This window comes from Theropithecus gelada, chromosome 8 (genome assembly GCF_003255815.1).
Source record: "Theropithecus gelada isolate Dixy chromosome 8, Tgel_1.0, whole genome shotgun sequence".
Classification (NCBI taxonomy): domain Eukaryota; kingdom Metazoa; phylum Chordata; class Mammalia; order Primates; family Cercopithecidae; genus Theropithecus; species Theropithecus gelada.
The window spans coordinates 50,710,118-50,718,732 of NC_037676.1; the positions used below are offsets into that span (position 1 = coordinate 50,710,118).

At 48.4% G+C, this 8,615-nt stretch overlaps 1 long non-coding RNA gene across 1 annotated transcript; it reads left to right on the forward strand.

Moving 5' to 3' along the window:
* The first annotated feature begins 4,204 nt into the window (after nt 1–4,204).
* Nucleotides 4,205–7,678, forward strand: LOC112630801. The gene is made up of 2 exons (XR_003120943.1): nt 4,205–4,331; nt 7,454–7,678. It is a non-coding gene; the product is annotated as an uncharacterized LOC112630801 (long non-coding RNA).
* Nucleotides 7,679–8,615: the final 937 nt, after the last annotated feature.

Consider the following 8,615-nt stretch of genomic DNA (forward strand, 5'->3'; position numbering starts at 1 on the left):
ATCGAGCCATTGCACTCCAGCCTGGGCGACGCAGCAAGACTCCATCTCAAAAAAAGAAAAAAAAGAATGATAGAATGGACTGTGAGGACTCAGGGGAAAGTGTGGGAGGTGGGTGAGGAATAAAAGAAAGACTACACATTGGTGCAGTGTACACTTCTCAGGGCGATGGGTGCACCAAAGCCTCAGAAACTACCACTAAAGAACTTATCCATGTAACCAAAATTCACCTGTACCCCCCAAACTATTGAAATTTGAAAACAAATCACAGATGCCCAACACTAAGGATGGACTGCCATGCAGGACAGAAGTAGAGATCTGCTCCACCCTCAGCCACAGCCACTTGTCCTCTTCCCCACCCTGTCTTTTGCCAGATCAGCTCAGACAAACCAGTCTGCCTGCACTCCATCGTATTCTTACAATTTGCCAGTTGTGGCCTCAAAAGTTTATACAGCAATCTCTGGACCAGCTGTTAGCCATTGTCTCCCAGGGCTCTGGGATTCCTCTGGGAATAAAATGAGGCCAGTCTTTCTGGGACACCTTTCAAGCGGGGAACTCTACAGCAGATGCGCTCATGGGCGGCAGCTGGAGGAAGTCTGGCAGAGATGACAGTACACGCCTCTGAGAACAGGAATGGAGCCTAACCATGTACTTGGATGGCTCAGAAAGAAAAGAGGATTTGGAAGGAAAGAGGAGGGATATTCTATATTTAAGACTAACCTTGGAGGGAAGCTCACACAGGAAGAAAACTATGGCCACCAAAATTTCAAGTTACTAAGCTTTTCAGGGGATGTCTTAGCCAACAAATTTAACCTTTTGAACAATGCTCTTTAAAAGAAAACAAAAGAGGAGATGTTCACAATGTAATAACAGGAACAATGAGATTTTTGCTTGCATGTACTGTTCTTGAACTTGATCTCATCCCACATTACTGTTCCCACCACAGTGGGTGACTGAAAACCAAACCAGGCTGCTGCTCTCCTGGCCCTGAGGGTTCACGGGTGCTGGTGTTGCCAACTTCTTAACCCTCCTCTGTCGAAACCCGAAGTGGCTGGATGTCTCTTCTGTCATTTCAGAGGAGGGAGGACTTAAACCTCATGGGCATTTTCACTGAAACACAGAAAGCTCTGCTTTTCCACAGAGGCTGGGCTTTCTGAGCACATGCCCCACAGCTGTCTCAGATATCTGGAGCCTTCTCAGTTTTTCACAGAATCATCTGAGTTCCGTAGCATATGAGCAGGATTGGGAACCAGCCTTGGAAAACCTTTACTTCTTAGGTAAATGGAAATTAGCGTGACTGCATGTGAATAGTCAGGGCTGAGCTAATGCAAACTGACCGACCTTCTAGGCCAGTGTGGCTCAGTGTTTGCAGGAAAGTTCTGCCTGAAACCGTCTGATGAGGGCGCATGGGAAAGGCAACACTGATTTTGCCCTCACATGGACTTGCATTAGAGAAAATAACAGCCCTGGCCTGAGAAGATAATTTTGAGGCATGAGAAAACCGAAACATTGTTTGGCAGATTTGTTTTCTGCATTTTCCTTTTCGTGTATTTTAGTTTAAGTAAAAGTTAGGGGTTAGGAATCTATCCTGTTGCCTGCGGGCTTACTTTAATCAAGCGAACACACACTGTCTCTGTCTTGATGGAGCCTGTGTTACATGTAATTGGGGCGTTAAAAATATAAAGAACTCTTGGGTTGAAGAATGAGGACTTTGAGCTTAGGACCACTGCAGTGTTGTAAACTATAATCCTTATTTCTGTGCAAAAAGTCACTCATAAACTCTATAGAGAAGGTTGATATTATAATAACACTCGGTGATAGGCATTCACCAGCAGATCACAGCCTGCATGGCTAACAGGACCCAGGCTTGCCATTTGAGAAGCGTTTGCTGGGAGGAGTTCCCCCAGGCAAGTGCTTGGTTCTGGAGCTGTCAGGGTCCATTTGCTGCGGGTCCATCGCTGTTGTGATCCATATGCTTAGTGTCTTCCCGAGAATCTGCACAGCCCAGAGTTTTTGAAGATTAACGAATGGATTTGATTTCCACTTTGCAAAAACATTCCCTCAGTCGAAAATCGTTTTTGCTTTCCCATTAAGTGCTATATGGAAGAGATCATCAAGTCTCCTTCTGGGAGTTTGCAAAGGAGAATTGTTAAGAGTTCAGTCAGGACAGAGTCAAGACCTGCATCCCTGAGGGTGGGCTGAATTTTCCTCCGCGAGGTGGCAGGTTTTGAATAATTCTAAATGCAGTTGGCGTCATTTTCACTGGGTATTATGTCTGATGGTCATAAAGGATTCAAGGACAACAACTTCAAATAGGGAATTAACGCCATAACTGCCCGCCCGTCCTTCCCACAGGCATGCTAACAGGCAAGATGGCCGGCAATTGTGGAAAACAGTCTCAAATGGCAAAAACGCAGTTTTGAGGCTGTTCCAGATAATTGCTGCTGGAGAGTTTAAGCTTTTGGTAGAAACTGATTTCATGGGCAGATGCTACTGTGGAGCCAGAGGTAATTTAGGTCTGAAAATTGGCCCCGTTCTGAAAGTGGTTGCTGTGGATGATTTCAGATAAAGAATCCACTCTGCCAGATTGGACAAAACCTATTGGAGTATCATATCTGTTGCAGTCTCTCTTTACTATTCCTGAAGATATGATTCAGCTAATTAGAACTATGCTTATATGAGATTAGTGTATTGAATCGCGCTTTGTCTTTTGCCCTAAGATGACTTTTTTTCCCACTCCGTCTGGTGGTCTTCTGGGACTGCAGAGCAAACCAGTGAGAACAAATGTTGTTTCTGTGTGCACAACTGTCCAGACAGGTCCTCCCGTGTGGAGGACCCGTGGTGGAGGGTGTCAGATGAAGTTTCTGGGATGATGCGCCAGAAGGGCCTCTTACCATGTTGATTCCTTCTTTGAGTCCAAGATTTTTGACTTAAGCATTAGTGTTTATCTTAACAGTAGTCTGATTTACAGTGGAGATTCTGAGTAATAGTCTAGCCTTGATAAGTCACTGATAGATGAGACTCTGGGCTCTCTGATGGATGAAGGAGCAATGAAAACATTAGACTGAGAGGCAGGAAGAAGCCAGGGTTTGGGAACCTGCTTTGATAGAATTGCGCCTGTGGAGAAAGCCAAGTCGCCAGGCCTTGTTGGGCACAGCTAGGTCTTTTTTACTCTAGCCCCTTCCAGGCTTGGGAAACACAGCCCTCTCCTCTTATGCTCTCACACGGGAGCCCCCAGCCCATCCCACTTGCACATCACAACCAGCTCCAGGGTCGAGCCTCTCCCCTACAGCCACTGCTCCTGTTGGAGTTCAGCCTGCATGGCCTCTGGCCTCCCTGCATTGGGGCCTTTTATCTGTTCTCATCCACTCTACTACCAGTCACTTTCAGCCACCTCAGTCCAGCAACTGGTTGCACTCATTGAGGACAGCAGCAATGACAGCGATGGCTAGTGCCCAGTGCTTGCTTCCTGCACAGCAGGCACCTTCTAAGCACTTTACACATGTTGAGCAATTTATTCATCCTCCAACGCTAGTATTATCCCCATTTCATAGATGAATACACTGAGGGGTGAAGTCACGTAGATAGATAGCACTTGGTAAGTTGGGCCTCAGGTCCCGATGTCACACACTCTAGTGAACCAAGTTAGTTTTCAGCCATGGGTGGCCATCCCACATCCTCTAGGAACACCTGAGACAAGCTTACGTGTTTCCCTTTCCTTCTCAAATAGGCAGCACATCGGCCACAGGCAGCCTTGGACAAGAAACTGGAGTGCTGATCATCGCATTGCTCCCTCCCACCCTCACCCGGGGCCAGGAGCCCTGGCTGAGAAAGCCTCGGCCCGGATGCTAGACCTCAGCTTCATATCCTCCCCCACTCCCAAGGGAACAGAGATGGTGAATAGATTCATCTTGAGTTCCACCCTGGAGGACTGGCTGGGCTGTGGAATGTGTGTGGAGGAAGACCTTGAGGTGAAGTCTGCCCTGCGCCCAGTAGGGGAGATATTTGCCAGCCCCGCCTAAGGGCAGTTTCTCTGATGTTTCATTTTCTGTGCTCTGTCAGAATCACTGAACACATGGCCAGCAGTCTTCAGGGCATTTCTTTTCCCCGTTGGAGAGATGCTATTATTACGCTATTATTGGTCCACAATGTGCTGACGCAGTGGTCCCGGCGTAACCCTCCCCTCCACACTGACTCGAGCATTGGCCTGGCATAGGCAAATGGCTGAGCCCTTCTGGATGAATTCAGGGCATCTCTGAGGACTGTGGACCTGGCCCAGCCCTCCGCAGGGTGTAACCCTGCTCTCGGGTGAGCTTTCATTCACTGTGGAGCAGGTGAAGGGCCCATGGTCACGGGCACCGTCTACTTATCTGACGCTGTAGTTCAGTGTTCTAGAGAAGGGGAAATGGGCCAAGTTGATCAGTTCTTACACAGCAGAAGGCGTCACTGCTTGTACTGAGATTTCAAAACTGTTACTGCCTCATTGATTCTGCAGTTTGATGTCTACCTTCTCAGTTGGAAAATAATGGACTTTCATAACTCATAAATGGCTTTATGAAAACCATTTCTTACTGTGGTAGCAGATGAGATGAACAGCTGACCGAGAAGGCATGACTGGGAAGGTCCAGGGCCAGCACTCCAGCCTCGCACACTGCAGACAGGGCTATGCAGTCGTGGTCTCTTGACCACGCTGCTCTTCCATAAAGACTCCACAAACAGCTGCAAAATCCAAAGGCTGACCCCAGAATGCTAGCAAAGGGGAATCCAGGCACAATCTTCAGCTATTGTGCATCCAAAAGCGATTATGGAAATGATGCTGGTAAATCTCAATGACTTCCACATTGCCTGGCGCCATTCCAGAGCTGCACGGCTCCCCTCCCTCCTCTGTCAGGCTGTTCCTTTGGTATCCTGTCTCTGTGGGGCTCTGACAATACGAAAGTGCAGAGATATGAAATGTGGAATTGGCATTTCCCCCATAATTATCTCTCAATCAGACATTATTTGAACAAGATTCCTTGGCCTTGGAGAGGGGGCTGGTGGAAGTCTCCGTGTAGACCAATCTTCTTTATTTATTTTTTTCCCGTTGCTCTGCTGAACCTGTGCAATACCATGGCTTATATGTGCCCATTGTCCTTCTAGTTCTTTTCTTCCCTAAAAAATGTTTTCAGGCTTCTCATCCTTTAAAGTAAATAGCATTTTAAATGTTTCTCACAGTTGGCAAATCTTAGTTTATATTCAAGGTGTAGAAGTTCTCATTCCAAACCATTTGATCTGGAAACAATTCTTCACATCTTCTAGGTAAACATATGCTAGCCTTTTGTTAACTGTTTACTTCACCACACCGTTTATTTTTCTTCAATTGCTCCACAAATACTAGGTTTTATACAGCGTTCAAATTCTGTGCATGCTCTTTCTCTTTGGTTTCTCCTTTCTCTCTTAGAAAGCAATCATGGGTGGGTAGGTAGAAAGAAACTACCCTTGGCTCCTGTGAGTGGCTTGCTCCTCCAGCACCAGGTTCTAGCTAACCATAAGGTTCCCGGCAAAGACCAGGTTCAGCCAGCATACCACAGAGCACACGGCGTGCCAGGGGCCTTCCCTGGCTGCAGTGTCTTCCTTGCTCCATCCCTCCTTTTCCTTTTCCTTCACCCCTGGGCCACCACTTGGGGCTGTGTGACCTTGGGCAAGGTATTTCCCTTACCATATTTAAATGGGAATCATGGCAATACCAGCCTCAGACAGTTGTCCTGAGGGTTTTAATGAGCATATGTACACACAGCATTTATTATTTATTTATCTTTGGCTCTGTAGCCTGGGCTGGAATGTAGTGACACAATCATAGTTCACATAGTTCATGGCTGCTTTGAACTCCTGGGGTCAAGGGATCCTCCTGTGTCAGTCTCCTGCGTAGCTGGGCCTATAGGTGTGGGCTGCCGTGCCTGGCTAATTTTTTTATTTTAGACGGAGTCTCGCTCTGTCGCCCAGGCTGGAATGCAGTGGCGCGATCTTGGCTCACTGCAAGCTCTGTCTCCTGGGTTCACGCCATTCTCCTGCCTCAACCTCCCGAGTAGCTGGGACTACAGGCACCCGCCACCATGCCCTGCTAATTTTTTTGTATTTTTTAGTAGAGATGGGGTTTCACCGTGTTAACCAGGATGGTCTCAATCTCCTGACCTCGTGATCCGCCCACCTCGGCCTCCCAAAGTGCTGGGATTACATGCGTGAGCCTCCGCCCCTGGCCGCCTGGCTAATTTTTAAGTTTTAGTAGGGACCGGGTCTTGCCATCTTGCCCAGGCTGGTTTCGCACTCCTGGACTCAAGTGATCCTCTTGCCGCAGCCTCCCAAAGTGTTAGGATTACAAGTGTGAGCCACTGTGCTGGGCCACAGAGAATATTGAGGCTAGTCTGGTGTGTGGCATGTGCTGTTCAAGTGTTTGTGTGATGCTCTTTATTACCATGGTCATTTTCTATTTCAATTTCTCCATGGCACTTATCACTAGTTAACATACTATAGATATTTCCTTACTTAATTGTGTTTATTGTCTGCTCCATTAGAAGGTAAATTCCGAGAGGGGCCCGGTGGCTCACGCCTGTAATCCCAGCACTCTGGGAGGCCGAGGTGGGCAGATCACAAGGTCAGGAGATCGAGACCATCCTGGCTAACACGGTGAAACCCTGCCTCTACTAAAAATACAAAAAATTAGCTGGGCGCGGTGGCGGGCGCCAGTAGTCCCAGCTACTTGGGATGCTGAGGCAGGAGAATGGCGTGAACCTGGGAGGTGGAGCTTGCAGTCAGCCGAGATCTCGCCACTGCGCTCCAGCTTGGGCGACAGAGGGAGACTCTGTCTCCAAAAAAAAAAAAAGTAAATTCCATTAGGGTGGAGATGTTTGTCTGTTTTGTTCACAATAGCATGTGGAGTCTAGAGGAGACATCCGGCAGGTGCTCCACAAATGTTTGTGGATGCAACAGGTACCACCAGGCTGTATAAAAAAACAGTTTAAAAGGCCCAGCAATTTTGAATAGGGTTGTGTTAGGAATGTCATTTTGGGGGCCTCCTGTTTTTGCAGACCCACCTTGGTACCCAGGATGCAGACTTCTTGGGCTCCAAACCTCCAGGACAGGGGAAGGCTTGAGGTAGCTATTTGGAGCTAGTTCCCAGTGAAGTGTTTGCATCACTTGGAGTGTGGGCTGGAGGAATAGGGACACAGGGACCCCAGACCAAAGCCACGCAGGAATCCGGAACTCAGCGCTAGGAAGAAGGACTTGGGGGGAGCCAGATTCTAGGAGAAATGTGCCATGTATCTATTCAAATCAGCTACAGGAGGTGAAGGCAACAGCCCTTTCCCTGGAGTTGTTCAGAGTTGAATAAGGTTAGAATCCAATGGCTATAATGCAACAGAAGAAACAAAAGCTCATCTATCACTGATAATTCCAATAAAACTCTGCACTCTCTTTGCAGAAAATGCATCTATGAGCATCAATTCACTGTGTCCTGCCCAGCTTCAGGGCCTCAGAGGCATCCTAAAGAGCATCCTGGGAAGCCTTAGAGCCATGGGCTCCTCTGCTAAGAACCGGTGATGTCACGCAGGCCGGAAGCTGACAGTTTCAGTCAATTCACTCTCCAAAAATGTTACACCCCTGCTGCGCGTTGAGCTCATTAAAGTTGGCGAGTTGAATGAACTAATGTTCATGACTCGCTGTGATGCAAATGTGCCTTCAGAAGGGGAGAGGGTCCTTCCTTGGGGGCTTCCACAGACTTCCTGGAGAGCAATGCTGTAAGGTGATGACCCACAGGAGGGGATAGAGGGTGGGGACAGGGAGATGGAGGCTTTGTCAGAATACCTGGCACACCTCCTGGGCAATTGGAGCTCAAGTCTGTATTTTGGCGAGAAAGTCACGCAGAGCTGTAGCCCGGCGAGTTGCATTAATCAGTGCAACAGCAGGGAAGACGTTTCCAAAGAAAATGCAGTCTCGCCTTGCATGTGGAGAGATTTCTTGGTTTGATGAAAAAACCTGGGAAGGGAATAGTGTGACTGGAGGGACTTGGATCAGGGTCCTCTGGCGCAGGTGGCCTGGGCCGTGGGAAGCCCTGCGTGCACCCTACTCTATGCTGAGCTGGGCTCTGGGAAGTCTCTGCGCTTGTGTCTCACCTCATCGCCCTCTGAGCGTTGCCCCTGTCTTACCACTCTCTCTCCCAGCCTCATTTTGTCCTCTCGCCCTGCACACCAACCTCAGCCTGGGCCCCTGTATCCTCCACATGAAGCTTGCACCCAGGAGATCTCATCCAGGGTCTGGTTTGAAATTCCATTTGTATACCAAGGACTTTTCAATCATTTTGTCCATCCTTGGCCGGACTCAGAGCCCACCCCCTCCAACCCTGCAACAATTCCACCTGTCTTCTTGCCATGCCCACTGGGGTATCCAATGGGAATTTCAAAGTTAACATGGATACAAGCTAAGTTTTTATCACCATCCCCTCTCCTTCCCCCACCCCCAGAATTCTCATTTCAGGAAATGAGACCACCACCCACTCAGTTCACTTGAGTGAAAACAATGGGGCTTCCGCGATTCCTTCCGTCCCCACTCCCACACACCCAGCCTGCTGACGAGCCCCACTTCCT